At 44.9% G+C, this 25,089-nt stretch overlaps 1 long non-coding RNA gene across 2 annotated transcripts; it reads right to left on the reverse strand.

Annotated features, from left to right (window-relative positions):
• Positions 1-221: 221 nt before the first annotated feature.
• Positions 222-10,102, reverse strand: LOC311608020. 2 transcript variants are annotated; one of them, XR_014782827.1, is made up of 3 exons: positions 9,839-10,102; positions 8,233-8,382; positions 222-354 (listed from the first exon to the last, which is right to left on the reverse strand). It is a non-coding gene; the product is annotated as an uncharacterized lncRNA (long non-coding RNA). The 2 variants fall into 2 exon arrangements; XR_014782828.1 differs by lacking the exon at positions 9,839-10,102 and adding an exon at positions 9,603-9,664.
• Between the last annotated feature and the right edge of the window lie 14,987 nt (positions 10,103-25,089).

Here is a 25,089-nt window from a genome sequence, read left to right on the forward strand (position 1 = left end):
TGTGTGTGTGTGTGTGCCTCTTTAAAACAAGGTTTCTCTGTGCCTGGCCACCCTGGAATTCACTCTGCAACCAGGCTGGCCTCGAACTCAGGCCAGCCTTTGCCTCCTGCGTGCTGGGATTAAAGATATACACCAGCATGCCTGGCCTAGGTAATTTTTTTTAAACACAGCCTCCACTGACTAATGCAATTTCTCATTTCTTTATTTCATTAAATGTATTGGGCAGAACCAGAAAAATAAAAAGAAATGTGGCCATTACAGATAGTGCATTGTTTTTCAGTGGCTTTTGTCAATTGTTTGCAGCGATTCCAGAATAATTAGGGATTGCTTCTTAATATCCTTTTCTTCTCAGATCTGTTGACAGAGAAACAGTGTAATTTTTCAAAGCATGGGTCCACCACCCAACACATTCCTGACAGCACGCTGAGCCATCGCTATGATCCCTCCTGTTCCTAGTGCCCTAGTTCTCCTGGTGCCCCTCCCATGACCAACATCAAAGATAAGCAGCAGGCTTTTTTTTTTCATTCTCTTGAACTCCTTTTAATACACCTTTGTAGAATCTATGTTCAAAAATATCTCTAAAGATTGACTTGTTTGTTACTTTATGTGTATAGGTGCCTTACCTGAATGTATGTATGTACGTCATGTGTATGCAGTGCCTTCAGGGTCAAGAAAAGGGGGTCAGAGCTTCCAGAATTGGCGTTACAAACAGTTGTGAGGAGCCTTATAGGTGTTGAGACGCTAACCTGGGTCCTCTGGGGGTGCAGCCAGGGGGCTCTTGACTGATGAGAAATCTCTCCAGCCCCCAAATATGCTTTAAAAAATTTTTATTTTAAACTGTTTTTTTTTAACTGAATGTTCTAAAGTCTTGATTTTTATTTCCTCTATGACAAGAGAGGTGGAGTGGTGGAGGGGTGGGTGGGGGGTGGGTAAGTGGAGGAGAGAGCTATCTTATAGAGATAATAGATGGATAACACATTCCTTTCCCAATCTCATTCTACCTTAAATTCCCAATCCCATTCTACCTTAAATTCCCAATCCCATTCTACCTTAAATTCCCAATCCCATTCTACCTTATTCTTTGATAAAGAATCTCTCACTGAGCTTAAGTTCACCAAACAGCTTGACTGGCTAGCCAACAAGCCCCAGGAAGCCCCTGGATATTTTTATTACATTTTTTTCTTTGTTTGGTTGGATATATGTGTGGGAGAGGTGTGTATGTAGGCACACGTGTGCCATGGTGTGAATGGGAGGTCAGAGACAACTTGCTGGAGTTGGTTCCTGCTCTCTTTTCACCGTGTGGGTCCAAGGAATTGGACTCAGGTCAACAGGCTTGATGGCCAATGCTGTACCCACTGAGCTAGCCCTCAAGAGTCTTGTTCCTAAACTTTTTTTTTTAACATTTATTTTGTGGGGGGAAGAAAGACACACATGTACATGACATAGTGTACATGTGGAGGTGAGAGGTCAACATGTAGACGTGGGTTTCCTCCTTCCCTGTGTGGGTTATGAGACTCAAACTCAGACGACCAGACTTGGCAGCAAGTGCCTTTACCTGTTGAGTCGTCTAGATATCTAGCTGCCCTTTCTTTACTTAAATAAATAAGTGAATAAATAAATACATAAGTGAATAGATATATTATATCAAATATATTAATATAAATTTTAATTTATGTGTGGTAATAGAATGGATGTCACCCCAGATTTACAAGCTTAAGGTCAGCCTGAATTAGGGAAGTAGCAAGATATTATCTCAATATAATAACATATAACAAAAATAACATGGAATAAAATTAAAATGGGGCATCCTTGCTTTTCTCCTGATGCCAAACACAAAGCTCACTTAATCGGTGTCCCGTTATTCACGGGTTTTCTCTAAGTGTTCTTTGCCAAGACAAGACCATTCTCTTCCTGCTTCCAGCCAGCTCTGTAGCCCCATCAGGGCTGGAGCCTGTGATCCTCCTGCCTCAGCCTCCCAAGCCCGTTTGAACTGACAGCCCTGGCCCCAAAGCCACGCTGAATGTTTTATTTTGCACTTAACTAACTCATCAGCACTGATGTTTATTCTCTGAGCCTCCTGACTCTATAGTTCTTCTTTTCTCTCTCTCTCTTCTTTATGGTCTTTATAGATGGTTATCTCTTCTGCAGCCGTCCCCTGGTTCTTGGAGAAGCAAGTCTTGCCACTGGTTTGGTTGGGCTTGGGGGTGCTTCTTTTTTGCTTTTCAGTTTCCTAAAGCGCTGCTGAAAATCCTCAGACTGAATTCCTCCTCTGTCCCCATCCCTGTTGCAGAGTCTTTGATGCTCACCATTTCATTTCTATTCTCTCACAATCCCCACCTTTCTGCTTATGCTGCTCAACAGTTTGCCCATTTTTTTTCTCTCTCTAGTGTTTTTCCACTGGAACCTGCGGGTAGAAACCGCAGCTGTTTTAGACTCCTGATCTACCAATTCTGACATTCTTGCCTTATCTGCAGCCTTTTCTGGTTCTCTGTCTCTGCCTAGTTGAGCAGTGCATGCCTCTTTTTTTTTTTTTTTTCCTGAGACATGATATATACTGGGTAAAAGCCGCTGCAGTCACAGGCCTTTGGTAACGCAGTGCTGTGCTGCGAGAGGGGTACGTTCCATACGTCTATGATGAGGCCTCCTCCCCTGGACTTCAGCAGTCCTCCTCTGCACTCTGTGGGTGGGACAGCAGCAGAGGTAGCAGAGCTGGGTGTGTCCCTTCCTCCAGGTTGATTGAGTTCTGAGAACATTCCTGGAGATTAGACATGGAACAGCGAGTGTTCTCTGAGGGCTGGCCTTGTTCAGAACAGAATGTTCTGACTCATTTTTTTTCCCCCTCATCCCAAACTTGGCTGTGAGGATTTTATACTGCTTCTGAAGGTGAAACACACACACACACACACACACACACACACACAGACACAAAGAACAAGCACTTCCTTCCTGCTTCTCCTGACTGGGATTCTGCTGAATTTTTCTGGCTGAACTACCCCAGCCAACTAAGCCTCCAGCAACTCATGTGTATAGCTCAGGCTTTCCTACCCTGGCAATGGTTTCCAGTTCGATTAAATATTTATTTGAAATGTATAACATAACAGTTTTATATCAGTGTACATAGTGAAATGATTATTGCAACCAAGTAAATTAGCTTACCCGCCACCATCCATTATTACGTACCCTGTATGTAGGTCGTGGATGAGCATTACAACAGCTAAAATCTACTGACTTGGTTTCTCTTCCTGTTACCATGATAAAAGCACTTGACAAAAAAGCAACTTCAGGAAGAAAGGGTCTCTCTTGGTTCACAGGTCAAGGTACAGCCCACCATGGTGGGAAAGTCAAGGCAGCAAAGTGCTTGACTCAGCTGGTCTATACACACCCGCAGTCAGGAGGCAGTGCATGAACTAATGTGTGTTTCTCAGCTCCCTTTCTCCTCTTACTCAGGCCAGGATCCCATCCAGGGAATGGTGCCGCTCACAGTGGGTATGAATTACTACCTCGATTAACATGATCAAGATAGCCCCGCTCCAAGCATGCCCAGAGGTGAAACACCCAGGTGACTTCTGTGGACCATTACCACTAATCCTTTCAGTGTAGACTGTAACACTGTAACGGCACTCCTCCCACTGTGCAACCCCCCTCTAGCCTGACCCACTTAATTGTAAGTTTGTATCTAGATCTTCCTCTCCTTCTTGGCCTCACCGTTTCTGATAATCACCATTTAACCCTCTTTGTTTGACTTCTTCCCTGTGCTTGGGATGAAGGGAGGACTTCTAAGCTCCTCCCATGTCAGGCTGAAAACTGTTAGGTTCCATGTTAGTTTTTTGTTTTTAGTGTCAGTATTTTTAAAATAAGTTTAGTTCATCCTTACAAAACTTACAATAGAGCCGGGCAGTGGTGGTGTATGCCTTTAATCCCAGCACTTGGGAGGCAGAGGCTGGTGGATTATTGTGAGTTTGAGGCCAGCCTGGTCTACAAAACAAGTCCAGGACAGCCAAGGCTACACAGAGAGACCCTGACTCAAAAAACCAAACCAAAACAAAACAAAACAAAACTTAGGATAGGAAGACACATCATAATTACTGTAAAGTGATAGTTGAGATCCTTCTGATGCCGAAAGCTGAGCAGGTTATCCATGACCATACAGCAGTGTAGAAACTGAGCAGAGCCTAGATGTGGAAGCCTGACTCCCATCCATGTGTGTAGACCACACTATCTGTAGTCAGGCTAATGAACAGTTAAAACAGATAAATGCACGTGGAGACAGTCACTCGTGACTGCCAAACTTGGCCTCTTGGGCATGATCAGTAAGTAAAAGAGCCAAAACCCAAGACCTTTTGAACACACATCATCCTGAGAGCCCAGCCCTCAGAGGCTTTGCACCAAGAAGCAATGGTCCAACCACCTTTGGTGGTCCTCCTCAATGTTATTATATGTTGCATTTGTAAGGCCTTCTCCAGTGTTTGGAACACTTTGGTGTGTTTCCCAAATGTGCCTCTTATGTATAGAAAGAGTATTTTTTAAAAATTGTTCTCTCTTTTATATTTTAAAAAGTCGGTCTTCCAAAAAGCTAGCTACACAGCACTGGGCGCTGAACCTACTGCAATGAGTATGAGGTAGTAAGCCGATGCCCTGATGTCCAGATGAGCATGGGAGGATGCTGGGGATCAGAGCTAAGGAGGACACACAGGATTACCCTGACAGGGCCAAGGGGGAGATGCAGCTTGGGTAAGGGCTGCTACTCATAGAAAGATCCAGCTGTTGACTGTGTTCCACCGAATAAGTTCTTGGCTTTGTTTTTCACCAACACACAGTGTGATATAGAGAAGTGATCCTGTACACGCCACACCACCACTTGAGAATACTGTGGAAAATGATCCTGAGCTAGGTATGAAGTTATGCATTGACTTTCTCTTCTGGAGGTTCCAAATTGGTCCCCAAGAACCTTTCAGTTGAAAGACATCAGAAAATGCTCTGTTCCAAGTTTCCTGTGGTTTCATTCCCAGAGAAGGATTCTGGCTTATTCCAAAGGTACAAAGAAGGTCTGGGAAGTAGGAAGTCATGAGCTAAGTCAGAAAATGAGTTTCTTATTCTGAGTCTCATTGCAGGGGAAGAGAACGCAGCTAATATAGAGATAAACAAAGCATCAGACTTCTAACGGCCCTCTCATCAGGTTATGTAAGTTTAGTTGAGGCTTTAGCCAGAATACCTGCTGAAAAGATGGATCAAACTGATTATTGCTACAATTTCAACACAGGTTGTTTCTCCTGAAGGTTTTTCTGTATAGTGATTATTTTGAGATGAGTTGGACCTCGAAGAGACTGGACCTAATGCAGATATAGCTAGGTCATCAGCAAGGCAGTCCTCAGAAAACATTAAAGGTTATGGGATGCGGTGTTCTGACAAGAAAGGGTCCTTGTAAAAGAGCAAGATTGGCCCCATCTCATTTTCTGGCTCTGTCTCACCATGTGATCACTTCATTTGTCACTGTGACATCTCCTGCCATGAGATCCTCTTCAGAAGAATAGGATTCCCCAATCTTGGGCTCAAAGCTTCTTGAAAGCGATGCAATAAATAAACTTCTTTTCATCATGAAGTACCGAGCCTCAGTTATTTTGTTATAGTAATGGAAAACACATTAATACAATTGGCTGGTGTCATGACAAGTCAAGGGCTCAGTATCTTGTAAGATGGAAGAAAGGCTTTATCGTATGGATTTTCTATGAAAACTGGCTCAGTTAGGCACCCAGGAAGGAAAGTATAAAGATGGTAACGTGAAGGCTGGGGTGGCTGGGGTGCTGCAGAAGTCAAAGACTGGCAAGTAGTGTAAGGAAGAGTTTTGCCACTTTGCAGTTTAGCCTTGGTTTGGTGCTGAGAACTTTTTCTGAGCTGGAAGACAGTTTAAACTGGGAAGTCAGACTTGTTTATAAACTGAACACACTTCACTCCATCTTGGCGCAGGCTTTCCAGTCTCGGTCAGTCTGGACTCTTTGGGCTCAAGCCTGGGTCTCCTTATTTCCCTCTCCAGAACTGGGGAGGCGATAAAGAACTCTGTCTGTATTAAATGTCTTTTCCTGGAGGCCTCCTTATGTCAGCTGTTCTTTCTCATGAGCGCCCAGGCACCTCTCCCTAACTAACTTTTCCCTGTCCAATTTGATTCCACGGTATAGTTCCAGTATGAGTCTATAATTTCTCTGTCAGAAGATTCCTGGAACAAGTCTGCAAAGAATGCCAGCTGTCCATCTCCTCAATATCTAGGGCAGTGGTGCTCAACCTTCCTAATGTTGTGACCCTTTAATACAGCTCCTCATGTTGTGGTGACCACAACCATCAAATTATTTTCGTTGCTACTTCAAAACTGTAATTTTATTACTGTTTTGATCCATAATGCAAATATGTGTGTTTCTTGACCTCAAAGGGGTTGTGACCCAAAGTTTGAGATTCACTGATCTAAGCCTTAACAAACAATATCTTAAACAGGAAGGCAGGCTGGGCACTGCATGCTGTCAGGTGAGGTAGAAGATTATGGTGACCTCAAGTCACAGTAAGAGTAAGAGGCAGAGATAGGGGACGGGAGTGGGGACCCAGGTCTTGAAGGAAGACTAGGACCCAGTTATCCAATGAGACAGTAAGGGACTTTGAGGATGGATAAAGACAAAGACGTCCAAGAACATGGGAGAGTCTGGTGTGGAAGAGCCAGGCTGGAAGAAATTACTGAGGGAAGTAACACTTTCATGTGACAACCTTCTACAACCCTCGGTCTCCATGCCCTGATAAGGACAAGCACGTGACAAAACCTCCCCTGAACATTCACATCCATTGGGGAAGGCTGCCTGGATAAAAATCTGATTAAATATGTAACTGGTTCAATCACCAGACCAAAATTATACCCTTCTCTAGTCCCCAAATCTGCCACTGCCCATGGTTTTCCCACCTCTGTGAGAGGCAGTGAGATCATGGTTTCTTAAGTTATCTTACACACAGATTGCAGTAGCCCTGGAGTTTGCTGTGCTGTGTTGTATTGTCTCAGCAACCAAGTTTCTTCAGGGCCTGTGTGCAGTACCGGCCTCCCCCCAACACACACACACACACACACACACACACACACACACACACACACACACACACACCAAATAAACAACAACAACAACAGACTACACAAAAGTAGGGCACGGTCCTGAATGTTCCATATAAGCACTTTGGACCTTTAAATTTTCTAATTCCAGAATTTTGACACCTTTTGCTCAGATGTACAAAGTCTGTGCATCTTTCTCCATTTGCTACCCATCAGGGGGTAGTTCCTATGTAATTAGGGGGAAATCAATTAGTAACCCAAGAACATATTCAACTCTTCAATATTTCTCACACACACCAGTCTTAATGGACGGTGAAGCTTCCAGATAGTAGTTAAGGTTAAAAAAAAAAAAAAGAGGTCTAATTAAAATGACCCTTCCCCTTCACTACCCTTCTTATCCCAGTGTTTGTTACAATATTAAAGATTATTGAATTGGGACGATTAAGGACTAAAAGCAGGAAGGTTCTCTGCCACTCTCTGTACAAGAGCAAAGTTGGACTTACAGAGAAAAAGCATCCTGCCACTTCCTTCCACCAAGGACAGCAAAAAGTGAGTCACTGAAGACAGCTCTGGGTCCTCATCAGCCTGGAGGCATCTGAGAGCTGCACTAGGGAAAGCTCATGGCTACCCTGCCTCTCACAGTGGTCCACTCTTATCCAAGGGGGAAGTGCTCACTCCCAGAGGGTGCTGAACCCTCATGGTACCACATTATATACGTTGTTTTACACTATATATATATGCTGACTGCTTATAGCATTTATTTTATGAAATATGCATAGTAAGAGGTTAACAACAGCCAATGATAACATAGAACAATCATAATAATGCACCATGATAAAAAATTATGTGAATGTGGCCTTTCTTTAAAAAGGAGGCCTTGGGCTAGTCAGATATTACATTAGGCTACTTAGGTATAATCACTATGCTACGCCCACAGTCTATCTGTTATAGAAAAATAATATCTACTATGTTATTAATATCTATTAATATATATAATTATTATGGCGGTTAATTATTTAGCCCACTATCATATCAATAAAAGACACAGTCATCTCTTAGATTTTTAATATGCCTTTGAGCTGGGGCTGGACAGAAACTAACACCTTAGGCCACCTTTTTGTCTTCTAGCCCCACGCACATACTTCCATAAATACCTGCACATTCTTTTCATCTGGGTTTCCATGGCTGTGCTAAGCACCATGCCCCAAAGCACCTTGTGAAGGGAAGGGTTTATCTTTTATCTCAGGTCTCCAGGTATCACTCCATCACTGAGGGACGTCAGCGCAGGAACTCAAGGCAAGAGCCTGGAAGCAACAACAGAAGTAGAAGCCATGATGGAGTGCGTATTACAGACATACCCCACTGGCCTCCTCAATTTCCCTCCCTGCACACCCCAGGATGCCCTGCCTATGCAGGTATTGCCTACAGAGTGGCTCTTTCACATGGCAATCGTTTGTCAAGAAAATGGCCCACTGGCTTACCCTTAGGCAATCAATCCCATGACACCGTCTCAATTGAGGTACTTCCCAGATGACTCTAGTTTATGTCAAGATGACACTCCCCTCCCTGTCCCCCCAAAAAAGACAACAGGAGCTATGGGAAGGGGACTTATGAGAATTCTGGGTGAAAAGATGAGGACTGCCTTTGCATTTGCCTTCCCCTGGAGTAGATATCCCAAAGACTTTTTTCTTTAGCTTGCCAATTTTCTGAAAACACACTGGCTTGGGTTGCCAATGATGTACACAAGCTGGATTAACTGCCTGCCCCCCTCAGAAAACTCCTCAGCTCTGAGCAGTGTCCGTTGTGTGTGCTTAAAAAAATAAGCTTGTTTATTGTTTTTTTTTTTTTAATGAATCTCCAACTAAGAACCTATGAAAGGGGCCGGAGAGATGGCTCAGGGGTTATTTATAAGCGCTTGCTGCTCTTGCAGAGACCCCGGGTTTGGTTCGCAGTCCCTACACAATGGCTCCCAACTGTGTTTATCTCCAGCTGCAGAGGACCTGACACCCCCTTCTGACATCCTTGGGAACCAGGCGCACACTCCACTCGCTACACATACATAGAAGCAGGCAAAACACTTATAGGCATAAAATTCTTTTTTAATCTAAAATATTTAAAGAGACTATGAAAGGTGAAGAAAATTATTTTCCTTCTACTATACCCTCTTTCAACAAAAAGTGCCATCACTTATTGAGCGTTTTCTTTTGCTGCTTGGTAGGAGACAAAGTTACAGGTTTTTACTAGAAGGACCATAAATGATGATTTACTTAAACAGAAATCCTCTCAAAAATGAGGTATTCCTGGAAACCAAAGCCAAAGGGGACACATGGGAGGACAGAGTCACATCCCTAACTCAGCTCAGCTAAAGCCACTTCTCCCAGAGCAGAAAGATGGGCAAGCCAGCTGGTGTACTCCCCATCCCCGTCTCCTTCTCTCCCCCCTTCCCCTCCCCCTTCCCCTCCCTCTCTCTACCCACCTCCTTCTCTAACCCCCGTTTCCCTAACAAATAACATTGTATTCATACCAATTAGTCATGTACAGGGCTTGACTCTGTGATCCTTGAATGTGCTCCCTCCAACTCACCCAAGTTCCTAGGATGGGAGCTAGAAATGCCAGCTGGGGCCCTACACCAAGGACTTCAACCCCAGAATAATCTGCTTCTGAAAGTGCTTGGTTTTGGCTTTTGTCTTTCTAAATGTCTGCTGCCCCTGCTCCCAGCCCTAAAGCAACATACATACTTTTTCCACTTTTGAACCTCACCCTAACTTTAGTGTTCTTTACACAGTTCTTGGATGAAGTTTTTTGGTCCTGAGACCTTGAAGAAGAAGAAGTAGAAAAACAGGGATTTATGGGAAAGAGTCTTGGAAGATCTCACACAGACACGTCTTTCGCTGCAGCCCTGCGGATGTGGGAGACAAAGTACCCCAAGGATCAGCCCTGAATTTGTTCCAGCTCCAGGCTCTCAGCCACTCCCTTCTCTCCACTTGGCCAACATTTTCATCTTTCCATCACCCTCCCTCCCTCCTTTCCCTCCCTTCCCTCCCTCCCTCCCTCATCACCCTCTGTTTATTCACCTTTTCCATTCCCCTGTCTCATTTTCTCATTCTTCGTGATTGCCCCACTCCCTCACACTCATATCCCCTCACGGCTCATCTTTCTGTTGGAGCCTGTTCTGATGGCGTCTTTCCAAGAGCAGCAGGTTTGAGTCAGCTCCAGTTCCAAATGAAGGCAGGAGGCGGGGGGTGGAGTGAGTCTGGTGTGGAGAGCAGCGATCTCATGCCCAACGTACAGGGAGCACAACCTACCCCCCCCCCCCCCGCCAGCCTCCAGCAGGCCTCCAGCACACACACACATGTTCTCCCTCTCCCTGTCTTTTCCTCCCAGACATGTGCATGAAAAGTCCTAAAACTTAAAAATAAAAATCTCCTGCAAACAAACAAACAAACAAAAATTTTCCACCACTCGTCCCGCCCCCTCAAGCAGGCAGCTGTTTCTCATTAGCTGTTACAAGCCCTATAAATATTCTTTTTTTTTTTCTCACTTATCTCTTATTATTTTTCCTTTCCCTTTCTCGTGTTCCTGCCTTAGGATCGCCTCCTGGGAGGAGGCCTAAATTAAGAAGCGAAGGCTTGCCAAGCTTTGAATGTAGCAGCATCCTGTCCTGCCCCAGGCTTCTGGCAGAGCAGAACCTAAGAGTGATGGTGTCAGGCTTGTCCAGTTACATGCAGCACTACATACCCAAGGCTAAAGTCCCCCACCCCCACCCCAGGAAAGGGGCAGAGATGAGCCTGGTCTGAGTTCCCTACTGGGTTCCCACCTAAGCCTGCTGAGTCTTAGCGTTCTGCTGAGCATCCGATGTAGTGTGGTGCATTCGATGGATGCTGTTCAGAGTCTTTCATTGGAGGGTCAGCACTCTAGGGTTCAGATCACAGCCCCTTTGTACACAGTCAACCTGACCTCAGTCAAGTTACACAACCTCCTGCGCCGGTAAAACTGTGCTGGTAAGCTCCACCTCAAAGGACTGGTAGGCATGTGAAAATGAGGCAAGCGCTGAAACAAACACATAAACAACAACATCAAAAACACACTTAGATTAAGATAGAAAGACAGCTTACACCCACCTCTCCTCTCAGCATTCCTTGTGGGATTTACCACAGAAGAAGCCAGCCCCTCTTGCTGCAGGCCCTCAGATACCATCTAAGCCGTTATCTGAGCACTCAGAGGTGAGCCAAGGCTTCCCTTACCTAAAGCCTGAGTCAAGGAGCCTACAGTGACTGTGTCCTGGTCTTTCCTCCAGCCCGCTTTAAGATGGAGATGAGGAAAGAATGAATATAAAATCCCTGAGTTAGAACAATGTTTACAATGGCTAGAAGTTCTTATAAACCAGACAGCACGAAGCTATGTCACTTGAGCCATTGGCCCCAGAGCTATAGAGTTCCAAGCCCTAAACTAAACCCTAGTGACTAAGAAAGCAGCCGCTATGCTCAGACTGTCGGGGTGTCATGGGGTGAGGCAACTGACCTCCTGAGCTTCCTTGCCTCTCCTCTGAGGACAGCAATAATGCTGACTGCAAAAGGTTGTTGCCAAGGTTGATTGAACTGAGCAGTCACTAGTTTGCGGTGAACAACCCCTGGCAGAATTGAGTGTGCAGTACCGTATAAGTACATGTTAGCCGCCCTTGTTTCTCCACATGGGCCCTGCTGAAACCCTCCCCTGTGTACAGAAAACAATCCAGCCAGCTGTCCTGGGGGTGGGGGGTGAGGGGGGTTGGGGGTTGGAGGAGAACTTCTGACCCCTCACCAGAAGTCTGGCCACTTCTGCAGCTCTTTGAAGAACTGCCTGGAAATACCTTGCCTGGCCTTCCCATTGGGGTGAGAGTTTAGGAGACAGTGAACTAAGAGTGGCTGAGGTGTTCTTCCTGAGGCTCAGCCATGCACAAACTCCAAGGCCACCATCATCTTGCGGTGACTAGAGTCTTCCTTTTGAAGTGAGGCCCATGACAGGCAACACCAGTGACTGCCACAAACACAGCCAGCCTCCAGGGTTCCCGGAGAGGACTGTGTCCACTTGGTCTGTCTGCGGAGGGCTTGAGTTGCCTTTGCTCCCCTTGCAGAGACGCACGTATAATACCCAGTCCCCAAAACATAAGCTCCACGCGACTGAAAGCTCTAAAGTCTACATAGTCCCATCTCAACTAAGAGCACTTTGTAAGATAGTCGCCCCCCCACCCTCACCCCCTCACCCCATTACTTGTTTTTCATTTCTTCATCCTGTGTGTCAGCTTTATGTTACTGTAGCCACATCCCACATGTGTAGCATCAGGCAGGTTTCTTAACTCCTCTGAGTTGCCATTCATTGCTCTATAAAATGGGGCTAACAGCTTTACAGCCTTGTATACACATCACATCTCTCTCAATAGAGCTTAGCCGTGGCAACTCGGTTTTATGACTGCTTACTCTCTCACTTTGCCACAATCTAATTTCACTCCCTTTTGTTCTATCCTTAGGGCCGTCAGAAAGCAGCTGCCCGCCATCATCATCACTAAGTGTATCTACCTTCCTGAGACCTGAAAACAGTTAATAATTCAATCCTCAGCCTAAGCTGAGCTTTAGGATAAATAACAATTTCTTTCATCTTCCTCCCAAAGGTTCTCTCTGAAAATCGTGATGTTTTCTATGCTCTCTGAGGCTTGGCAGGTTTTAGCGCACAAGCATAGTTGTAAAGTTTTTATGCATAGCAGGGCAGCAAATACTGCCACTTAATTCATCTAATATATGCTTGACGCACGGGCCCACTAGTGTCTGCCTTGGTTTGTTTGTTTGTATGTTTGTCATTAACTTTATTGTATTGGCTTTTGCATATAGTGGTAGATAATTAAAATATAAAATAGTGAAGAAAGCCCAGTGTTTGTTGCTCTACCAAAACAGCCTTGAAATTTAGTTGGCAGACTTTGGCTCATTTGCTGGGCCAGAAAAATGAAGACCAAACTACCAGAAGGGACTGTGGAAAAAAATTATATGGAGAAAAAGCTTTCAAGGGGGTGTTTTCTGCCCTCTGCATCTTTTTTGCTGCTCCACTCCAGTCTCTGGTGGTGACAGCGCTGTTAATGTACTCTGTGCTCTGCGAAAGGCTCCTGCTGAGCAGAGCTGGGGCAGGGCAGGAAATCGCCACTCAGAAAATAAATGACCTGTCCCAGCTTCTTTTGTTAATGAGTCCAGGGCATAATAAATCAAGGTGACCCAGTCTCAAGAAACACAAGCCTGTTTAAAAAAAAAAAAAGCTCAGAGGTGAAGAGGAGGATAAGAGAGAGGAGCGAGGGGAGATCTTATAAATCACACCCAGGCAAAGCCAGGGCAGATGTGTTCCAATTTCAGCCCCACTCAAGAGACAGAGGAGTTGTGGATGGAAAAGGCTGTCTAAGAGGCAGGAAAGACAGGAGATGGGACCTCACAGAACACTGCCTGTCCTCTTGTCCAGTATCCTGGGGCTTTCCAGTCCTGCAGACTTCAAGTTCCATCAGTGTCTCCATGTCTCACCTGGGGCTCCTGCTCTCTCTCTCTCTCCCTCTCTCTCTCCCTCTCTCTCTCTCTCTCTCTCTCTCTCTGATAGCTTAGCCAGAAGTCACAAAATACCACTTCACTTGTGGAAAGTGAAACGCTGTCTTTTACGGAAGAGAAGTAAAAGTTGAAAACCTTTCTCAAGGTCACATGGACTACTTGCTCTGTGCTGGAACAGATAGCTTCTTCCTTCAGGACACCCACTCCACTGCCAGTGTGTGGGACACCAAACACACCCGTGAGTGTCAGGGATGTTGGAGCAGGTTTGGAACACCAAACACACCCATGAGTGTCAGGGATACTGGAGCAGGTGTGGAACACCAAACACACCTGTGAGTGGTGAGTGTCAGGGATGCTAGAGCAGGTGTGGTCAGCATCAGTCCTGCCAAGGCAGAGCTTAGCCTTCCCCTTCTTCTCCCTGCTTTTTGCTGGTTTGTGCTTTGGTCCAGCCTTATTCATGCAAATCTTTCACACTAAGATACTGACTTTTACCTGGGTACCAGAAGTGAGCACTCCCAAGGGTTTGGGCTTTCCAGTGGATTCCAGCATATTAATCTTGTGGTATAAAAGTCATCCATCTGTTCAATAAATACCCATGGATTTCTTCTAAGTACTAGTGTCTGTGTTAAGTATGAAAAGGGTTGAGACTAGACTATCTTTGCATGAACTGACCGGAAGACCTTAGGCAAGACCCTCCCTCTTCTTAGACAATTTCTGACTCTATAAAGAGAAACTGCAGCTTGGCCAGCTTCTAGAACCTTCCTACCCTGCTGCCATGCAGTACAGCAGCATCTGTGTTGATGCAACATCCTATTGGCAGCATCTGAGGAAATGGTAGTTTTCTTTTCATTTACAAGTGAGAAGAACTGGGAAAAGAGGAGCTAGAAGTAGAAACGTTCTTTTTCAAGGTAATCAGGCAGGTTCTGTGATGGAAGATGGAGAGTTGCTACAGCATCCTTAAAATCTACTAAAATGCTACTTGCTTCACTAGCATCCGGATCTAAGTTCAGACCCCCCACCACCCATGTTAAAACAAAACAAAACAAAGAAACACAACTGGGCATAGTGGGAAGCAATTATAATTACAGTTCTTGGAGATAGAGACAGAAGGATCTCAGAGTCTTGCTAGCCAGCCAGTCTAACTAATCCATGAGCTAGCTATCCTGTCTAGATAGATAGATAGATAGATAGATAGATAGATAGATAGATAGATAAGCAATGGAGGAGCTGGCCAGTGGTGGCACACACCTTTAATCCCAGCACCTAGGAAGCAGGGGTAGGCTGATTTCTGAATTTGAGGCCAAGCTGATCTACAGAAAGAGTTCCAGGGCAGCCAGGGATACACAGGAAAACCCTGTCCTGAAAAGCCAAATAAGAAAACAAAAATAAACAGCAAACAACAACAACAACAACAACAACAAAAAAAGGAAGACACCTGACATCTATCTCTGGGCTTCATGCTCACACATATGGGCACACTCATGCATATAACACACACACACACACACACACACACACACACACACACACACATCTATTATGTCATAGGAAAATTCTCAAATGTACGCATTACTTTATGTTCTTTTTCATCACATATGTATATGCTGAGATCAAATCTTGTATAGGATCGCCATTCTTTCAACACTAGGATGTATATACATTCTATGTAACTCAGTGTGCAGTCTCTCTCTCTCTCTCTCTCTCTCTCTCTCTCTCTCTCTCTCTCTCTCTCTTATAAAAGCATTCCACAGCTTACTTGTCTACTCCCCAAATAGTAGGACATAGTATTCAATCTTCTTTATTTAATTAGAAGTACTGGCATACTTTCCCCCTGATTCTTCCTTTTCATCACTCATGGATCAGTGATGTGAGTGGGCAAGTCAGATGACTCCCACCTGAGTTCGCATTTCCAGAAGACCTGGCAGATTCAGGGCTATGTGTACCAGCAGCCCGTGAGCATTTCCGCTTTCCCTCAGTTCCTTCCATCTCTCATGTAGTAATCTTTATTTTGCTTTGATGAGTTAAAAAATAGTATTGTTTTTCCACTACTGTGAAGTTTTTATATTTGTATTTATTTCATCATAATTGGACTGTTTTCTATACACTGAATAATCTGCATTTTCTCCCTTATAGATGACTTACTCATGCCTCATGATCTAATATTTAATGATTTTTCCTAAAATATAGGAAAGCTTTTTGTATTCTAAATTCTTATGCTGCTGACAGTTAGGGTCTGCAAGTAAATGCATTTACCACCAAGAAGGGGAGAAATTTTCCCAATTTTGTTAAATACTCTAAGCATCTAAAACTGAGAAACCAAAATTATGTGCTTAATACATGGTTACTGAAAATTAAATATTATAAACTATCTCTTAATATTTACGAGCTGCCCAAATATGTTGCTAGAAGGAAAGTCAGACAACAGGGGGAAGGGACCACTGTTTCCTCAGAATTTTAAAAATGCATCCAATGATAAAACGGGTAGATAAGAAGCTACTGAGGCCTCTCTGGTGATCACGTCACAGCCCAGAACACAGCTCTGATATCAGTGTTTGGCTGCTTGCTCTCGTGCCTCTCCAGTACTGTGTGAATTGCCGGACTAACTCCAATGTTACTTTATCTTTTTTTTTTTTTAATTGCGTGTGTGCGTTTTGCCCACGTGTCTATCTGAGCATCACCTTCATGCCTGGTGCCCTCAGAGGCTAAGAGAGGGAGTCAGATCCCCTAGACCAGGAGGTAGAAGTGTGTGAACCATCCTGTGTGTGCTGGGAATAGAACCTGGGTCCTCTGGAACAGGGACCAATGCTCTTAAAAACTAAGCCATTTCTCTGGCCCCAGCACAAGGTGAACTTAACGCAAGCAGTGGACATTTGTTTGGCCCTTACTAGTCAATGGACAATGCACCAGCTGCTGTGTTCACTGACGGGCGCAAGACACTGTCCCCGGTATGTGTCCCTGCAATGGAGCACTATTTATAAGACAACAGAATGACCTGTTGATGTACACAATACTATGGAAATCTCAGAAAAAACTCCCAGTGAAATGGGAGCAAGCTTCCACCTCTGTGAAATGTCAAGGCTAATTTGAAGAGAAAAGTCTAGATTTGTGTGAAATGTCCAGACACATACCCAGATAGAAAAGAAGATGAGTGGCTTCCTGGGACAGCAGTGGAAAGGGGGTGACAGGATATAGGCATGAGGGCTCCTTCTCCGGTGGAGTCATTCAAACAAACACTGTATTGTGATGAGAGCTGCACTATTTTGCAACTTTACCGAAAAACCATTGACTTAAATGAGTTGATTTTATGTAGTGTAAATCAGACCTCAATAAAAACATATTTTTGAATGAGTGGCTACTGAACTCTATATTCTCTTAAGTAGAGATGGCATTTAGGGTGAGTCCAGGGGCCTACATGAACACCCCACACCTAACCCGAACCGGGGTCTCAGGGGACATTTCCCAGAGAAGATGATTTCAGGCTAAGAAAGGGAAAGGTGCAAGCACATGGTGGGTACTGCTGAGGCCGATGCCCGTCTTGGCTGGGTGGAGCAGGTTTCGAAGAAAAGAAAGCACTGGGAAGCACTTTGCACAGTACTCACTGTTGTCCACTGAGCACTTAGCTTTGGAGTTACGACAGCAACGATCCTATAGGGCAGAATGACGGGCAGAAAGACAGAGGCCGAGAAAGGCTTTGCCACTTGCTTGGTTCCCATGCCTAGCAGAGCTGGAGTGCATGCAAGGCCAAAATCCGAAGCCCATGTTGCCTCCATCCCACGCCACAGACGTGTACCTGTTATAGGGGCGGGCTTAACTAACGAACGGATATTGGGAAGGAGGTAGGCTTTGATGCTCTTCTCTAAAAATTTCATAAAAATCCAGGTGCAGCGAGTTGTGCAAATGCAATTTGACAAGGCCTGCGAGCCACAGCCGCTGTCATCTGTCACTATCTTGGCCCCCCTTCTCCCCCCCCCCCACTCTACGTGAGCACGCAGGCCTTTCAGATGTGCCATTCTGTTTAGCTTTGGGTGTATGAGTAAAGACTTCCCTGGGCTCAAGAGAAGTGAAAGGCTGGTGATTGCCCGGAAATGTTGGGAGAATCTGAAAGGCCACAGAGATCCCTTCTGTAACGCAAAGCTCTAATCCACAAAACACTCATTAACTGCTCTCCAATAAGAATTTTTAAAAGTAAGTGTCACAAAGCGCTTAAGATGATACCACCCACCCCATCAGAATCGTGCTGTCTTTAACAACTACACCCTTTCTGGAGAATTGCTCCTTTCCTTTCCTCTGGACCAAGTCTATCAGCCCTTTATGGGAAATTGTGAGTTGCCTTGGGTGAGGCAAAAAACCACACATTCTTCCCTTGGAAGACCAGACTTGCATTCCTGGGAGTAAAATAAATTAAGCCCAGTTTCTCTGTCCATTAATTATGTGGAATAAACAACCTTCTTCTTGTCTCTGAGAAGCACAGGAGACCAGCACAAATTTCCTTCCAGAGCCTGGGGTGGGGGTGGGAAGGGATCACTTGCCCATCCAAGAGTTCGCCTGTGGTCTGGGAGGGCTTGGAGGATTGTGAGCAGCCAAGCTTCCCTGCCAGATGTTTGTCAGAAATCCACTAACGGAGACAGTTCCATGATGGATCCACAAAGGTCTGAGAGGAGGCGGCTGGCACTGCAGAGGGGGCAACCCTCCCAGGCAGGACTGAGGGTACACTGCCCAGGCACTCACCTTAGCTTGAGTTTTTGGATTATGCCAACATCGTTTCCTTAGCAGATGTGGAGGGACAGTTGTAGAAAAGCAATGCCCGGTTTCTGTTGGTCTCTGTCTGGGCTGCACAGTGTCACCTCTCTGACGTGAGGGACAGAAGTACAAACAGAAGGGGTGTGTAAAGCATGGGACACACTCACTCCTCTGAAGGCCTTAGATGCTCGGTTCTTGCTGGAGGTTTGTTATTTCCTTGCTCTCTTCCGCTCCACTGACAAAACGTTAATGTCTTTAGGGTCCACAGTAGAGGAATAATTTAAGCAGCTTCCCAGAAGCCATTGCACCTTGGGGGGAAACCCAAGTGATCCATGTTGCAGACAGTGAAAATCAATGAGAACTCTCTGGGTTGGGGGGGTGGTTAAATCACACTGCTCCTGCCTTTCCCCCACAACTTCCCTCAACCCCCACCTTTAGACTTTGAGAATAAACGGCCGCCTTAATCCATCAAGCGGTAGCCCAACGGCGGCCCAGATCCTACATGGATCCCAATAAACATTGCCCTGCTGCTGCAGTCCTTCGTTTGTTTCTGTGTTTACTTTTCTCTCCAGCGTTGGGGATTAAACCAAGGGCCTAGGGCTAGGCACACACTATTACTGGGCTATATCGCCCCTACATCTTGTTTTAAGCCATGCCTTGCTGGATCTTTGCTACAACGCAGTCAGGCATAACCCTCGACACCTGATAACAACCTGAGTTCAGTTTAACTCGGCAGTAATCACTTAGGGTGTGCAGGTACTATGTGCTGGCCTTGGGACATAAAGATGAGGGTTATAACCCTTTCTCTTTAAAAGCGTCACAACGAGTGCATTAAAAAAGGTAACAAAGGCAAACCATTTTTGTATAGCTCGTATGCTCTTTTTAAAAGATTGTGTTATGCTTACTTATTTGTGTTGCGGGGGTGGGGGGGGACGACACATGCACATAACTTTGGCAGGGGCATGTTCTAGGAATCAAACTCTGGTCATCGAGCTTGGCAATACGTGTCTTTATCCAGTTTATGTTTTTATATGAAGATTTTGCTTTAAAGTATATTAGGAACACCAGACATGGTGGTCTCCACCTGGAATTTCAGCCCTCAGGAGGATTGGTAGTTCAAAGCCAGCCTGGGCTGCATAGTAAGTTGAAGTTAGTGGAGGCTGTGGTGAAACCCTGCCTCAAAAAAGCCAAATCGGGGGCCTGGGATGCAGCTCAGTTGCTAGGATGCTTGCCTAGCATGCCACCCCCAGCACTGCCTTAAACAGGTGTGGTGGTACAGGAGAACCAACAATTCAAGGTCATCCTCTCAACTACGTGTAGAGCTCAAGGTCAGCCTAAGAGACCCTGTCTAAAAAAAAATAAAATAGTGTCCTGGGAGCTAAAGTTCACAAGGAAGCAAATATAAAGCTTAGGTGGAATTTATCTCCACAAGAGTCTCACACCTCCCAATACCCCTACGTGGGCGGCTTCTGCTAACTCAGTAGCCAGTGTTCGCGTTACTGATAAACTCTGCCAAGCCATGAAAATCTCAGTTATTTTACCCTCCCCTAAGTGCCACTTTTCACTTGTTTATTTTCTCTGGTGGGGGGTCAAAAGACCTCTGTGTTTCCTAAGTAAATTTCTCAAACTTTTGTCAGTGTCTAACATACGGGAGAAACCCCAAGAAGTCCATGGAAAAATAAACTCCATCTCGGAGAGCAGCGAGAGCAAAGGGCAGTTCGGTCTGGAGCACGCACAGATGGATGCCGACGTGCAGGGTAGCACTTCATCCTACTGCAGTGCCACCTCTGCCTGGCTTCCTCTTTTCTGGAATCCCTTCTGTCTGTCTGTCTGTCTGTCTGTCTGTCTCTCTCTCTCTCTCTCTCTCTCTCTCTCCATCCCTGCCTCTTTATTACTAGTCTCCTGGGTACTAACTGGTACCCCCACTTTTTCATCCTCTGTCTTCTTTTCGCTGAACCTAAGTGGATGAGGAGTAAGGAATTTGAACTGGGGGAGGGTTCAGAGGGTAGATCATTTGTGGTGCTCCCAAAAAGGACCTGAGTGTAGAAGCCCCAAGTGCCTACAGAAAAGCCACGTCTGGGAGCCCTCACTGCAACGTTTTAAAGCTCTCACACATTTGCAGCTATCCACGTATTATTTTCTGTTAAATGTTCCTTATTCTTTCCATGGGATTGGTAGGCTTCTCACTGATATTCCATGTTTTTTTTTTTTTTGGCTTAAGATGCATATTTGAGCTGGAGAGATGAGTCCGTGGTGGTTAAGAGCACTGGCTGCTCTTCCACAAGACCATACCAAGTTCAGTTCCCAGCATCCATGTCAGTGGCTCAGCTCTCCATCTCCTGGAACTCCAGCTCTGAGGGAACTCACACCCTTTCCTGGCTTCCACACAGTGCCCGTACTCACACGAGCACTCGCACAAAGACTCACACACAGACACGTCGTCGGTACCCAGAAGAAGCACTTTCCCACATGCAGCCCATCCTTCACCCCGCACAGTGAGAGTCTTTGCAAAGATATCAATTTCCGAATAATCACATCTATTCATCTTTTCACTGATGATTTCTAGGTTCAGTTTCCTACTTGGAAAGGCCTTCTGACGTGACAGGAATTCCTCTGTACCTTCTTAGCCATCAATTGTATTGAATTTCACTCGATACATTTTCTGTTCTTATTTGAATGGTGCAGTTTAGGGATTGGGAGGATTAGAAGTCAGTGCAAAACTGGGCATGGGAGCCCATTCCAATAATCCCAGCACTTGGGAGGTAGAGGCAGTAGGATCAGAAGGGACTTTTGGCTAAATTGGTCAGTTCTTGGGCAGTATGAGAACCTGTCTCAAAAGAGAAAACAAAACAACAACAACAAAAATCAATGCTAACGATGAGTAGGTGGGAGAACAAAATGACTAACTAGTTAGATACAGCAGCAGTGGTAAACATAATAGAGGTAAGAAGGGATATACAACAGAAAGTGGGGCAGTGGACAGGGAGAGGGGAAAGAGAAAGAAGAAAACTTAATAAATAAGGAAGGATGCCAGACTACACCTCGGTATTAATGACATTTGAGCAGAGCTGAGATATAATCAGAGAGAATTTGTGCAAGTCCTGGCCTCTTGGCTTGGCAGCCTTCCTTGGTCATCAGGTCCTTTCTTGCTCTCCTTCCCCACAACCCCCCTCTCACGTCCTGGTTTAGTCTTCTAGCTATGTTCAGCCTGGAATCTTCTCTCTGCCTGCATTCTCCATTATAGCTACAAGAAAAATCTTCAGACTTTAGGTTTAGTTGTGTTCTTCTTTTATTTCATTTTTGTTTTTCCTTCAGTGAGGATTGGAGAATTTGTTCTGAGCAGAGGGAGAGGCCATTGGAAGAGCACATATTCATCAGGTTACTGAAGACCTGGAAGCCACGCTCTAATTTTATCCGCGTGTTTTGTCCAGGGTGCTAACTATTTTCTGCCCATGTCCCCAACCACCAATCCAGGTAAACCAGCTGTCCCATTCCAAGCGCAAGCTATACAAGTCTAAAAGAGAAATTTGAACAAAGTTGCAAATCCTACATGGTGGGAGCCACAACTGTAGATGGGAGCTATTTTGGGCCCTTCCTTCAAGTGCATCATCTGTGCCAAGGCATGGCTGTTGCCTGAACATTAAGAAACAGCTTCTGTGTGTTTCCTTCTCCCTCACATTCTTCATCTCAACATCTCATCAACAAGCCTAAAGGAAGACACCTGCTACGCCCATTTTCTTCCATCTGTGACAAAATCCGGGCAGGCTTCCACACGTTTCTTCCTTATGTGGGAAGTGAGACCTCCCCCTCACCCCCTCCCCCATCCCAGTCCCCACACAGCTAAAGAAAGAGATCTGTCTGGTACGTTTATAGGTTCAGTCTGCAGAAACCTTCTCACAAGACTCAAATACATTAGCAGGCATGCACACAGAAGGACGCCAGACACCAGGGGCTGATCTCTTTCACAGGTGTTCTTTCTTGAAGCCTTAGAAGGTGCAGATGGTCTTGCTGCTGTTTGCATTTTGTCACAGTGTTCTTAAACCCTCACATACCATAACTGTAATGTCAGAGACTAGTTCCTTAGGAAATCGTGAAATCACATGCTTGTATGAGCATGTGTGTGTGTGTGCGTGTGTGTGTGTGTGTGTGTGTGTGTGTGTGTGTGTGTGTGTTCAAAGTATATGTAAATATTTGGAGACATATCCATCAAAGCAGTAGGATTATGGGTGATTTTTTATTCTTAGCTTTTTATGTATGTATCTTAAAATTTGAGTGCATTTATAAAAAAAAACCTTTACGTAGCAACTAGTTGGACATGTCAGAAAGCTTCAGTCAGTCCTGCAATATAGCTACTTTACAAGATGGGGCCTCATGTGTCCTTCTGGAAAATCTTTTTTTCAAATAGAGCGCGTAAACTAGGCGGTGGAGAAGCACCCCCTTAATGCCGGCACTCAGGGTCACAGGCAGCCAGATCTCTACATTTCAATCCATCTTGGTCTACAGAATGAGCTCCAGGATAGCCAGGGCCACACAGAGAAACCCTGTTTTATAACACCATAAATAAAGCCAGGGCACAGTGGTGCATGCCTGTAATCCCAGCACTCTGGGAGGCAGAGGCAGGGGAATCTCTGGGATCTCTTTTGAGGCCAGCTTGGTATATACAAAATGAATCCAGGGCACCCAGGGCTACACAGAGAAACACTGTCTTGAAAACAAACAAACAAACAAATAAATTAACTAAGTAAATAAAAAGAAGAAACAGGGCATGTGTGCACAGTGACTGTTCGTCCACGTATCCCCTGTCCTACTGCCCAGTTTCCTTCTGTTAAGTACCTCCACATGGCTTAGAATGGCTTATACAAGAACCCAGAATTGGAAGAGATTTTAAAACTGGTCTTGCCCCACTAGCTGGCTCAATGCCTGCCTCTCCTCATCACACTACCGGCTGGGGCCCATCTAGTTTTTGCTTAACTCCCCGAAGATGGGGAACCCAGGCAGTAAGACCAGCCCTTTGTAGACTATGGCTTTCATAAGAAAGGCTGCCTTGGAACAAATGGGAGTATCTGTCTCCACACTAACTCCACACAGATCCCAGCCCTCGGCTGTGTGGTGCGTCATCAACTCTAAAGCTTATCTCAGGGGTAGGGGACGGGGCCTCAGAAGTTACAAGCATTCCCTCCTTTTCCAGGGAATCCAAGTTTAGTTCTCAGTTCCCACATCTGGTGTCTCACAACCACCTATATGTAATTCTAGCTCCAGGGGAATCTGACACCCTCTTCTGGCTTCTCTGCATATCTACACACATGAACATAACCATACACAGGAATACATGCCTACTCGTAATTTTTTCAAAATTATTTTTTAAAAAGGAGCCTTGGGCCAGTAAGATAGCTCAATAGGTAAAGGTGTCTACCACCAAGTCTGACACCATGATATTCGATCCTAGGAACCCAGGTGGCAGAAGGAAAATACCAACTGGTTCCTGCAACTTGTCCTCTGACCCCAACAAGTCTTCATGTACGTGCCCTGACCGGCCCCACTTAAACAGGTAATGTAAGCACAAACAAAACAAAACAAAACAAAAAACAAAACAAAACCCAAAAGCAAAATGAAAACAAAGTAAAGCAAAACAAAATAAACAAACAAACAAAAACCCACTCATCTCTCTAGGCATTCGTGACACATGCCTATAACCTTGGGGCTGGAGGCAGGAAGACCAGGAATTCAGAGCTATCCATGGCTACATAGCAAGTTTGAGGCCAGCCTAAACTACAGGAGATCCTGGCTCAAAGAAAAAACAAACAAAAGAGCCCATCACCTAAGAGAAAATAAAAGAGAAAAAAAAAACGATGAGGCATGACGTTTACATAGTATTTTTCATGCTTTAAGAACCTTCTTAAGTTCTCCTCCATCTTATCCTTTCTTCTTGCTGCCTCTGAGGCTTCTTTCTCTCCTAGGCAGAAAGTGTCATGAGTTTATTCTCCTTACTTCTTCTTGGCCACATTTAACAGGCTGCCCCTGGGTTTTAATGTCCTACTGTACACGTGGCTTTGCCACTTCTATTCCCATTACTTTTTCCCCTTTATTCTTTAGAATTTCTTATCTACCCTCTTTCCCTTTTAGGGTCACTTTAAACATCCTCAACCCTTCGAATATGACTCAAATGTATTTTAACATCACCTTGCATGTGAGTCCACCTAAAAGCAGCACCTAACTACAGACTAGCTTTTCCAGATGTTGAGAGTCTTTATTCCAACGATTTACCATTTGAGGATGTGTGACTCGGTGGCATTACATATGCTCATAACACGATGCCACCAATGCTTTGCCCTAGCTCCTAGAACATTCCCATCACCCCAAAAGGAAGCCACATGCTCATGAAACAGGTTCTTTCCTGTCTCTTTCCCCCCACAAGCTCCTGGCAAAAAGTAAACTGTTCTGTTACTATAGATTAGCTATTTCTGGGCATTTCTGGTAAACTGAAATTATCCAGAAGATGGTGGCATCTGGGCCTTCTTTCACTCAGCATACCATTTTGAGGTTGATCTCTGTTGCAGTGTGTATCCTTAATCCACTCCTTCCTGTGGATGAATAATATTTTTACCATGTGGACTTAACACATTTTGTTTGGATGGACATTTGGGTTGCTTCCATCTTTTGGCTTATTGTGAGTAGTGCTGTTATGAATATTTGTGTACAAATTTTTATTTGAAC

The sequence above is a fragment of the Acomys minous genome (assembly GCF_964271855.1).
Source record: "Acomys minous genome assembly, chromosome: 11".
In the NCBI taxonomy this organism is placed as follows: domain Eukaryota; kingdom Metazoa; phylum Chordata; class Mammalia; order Rodentia; family Muridae; genus Acomys; species Acomys minous.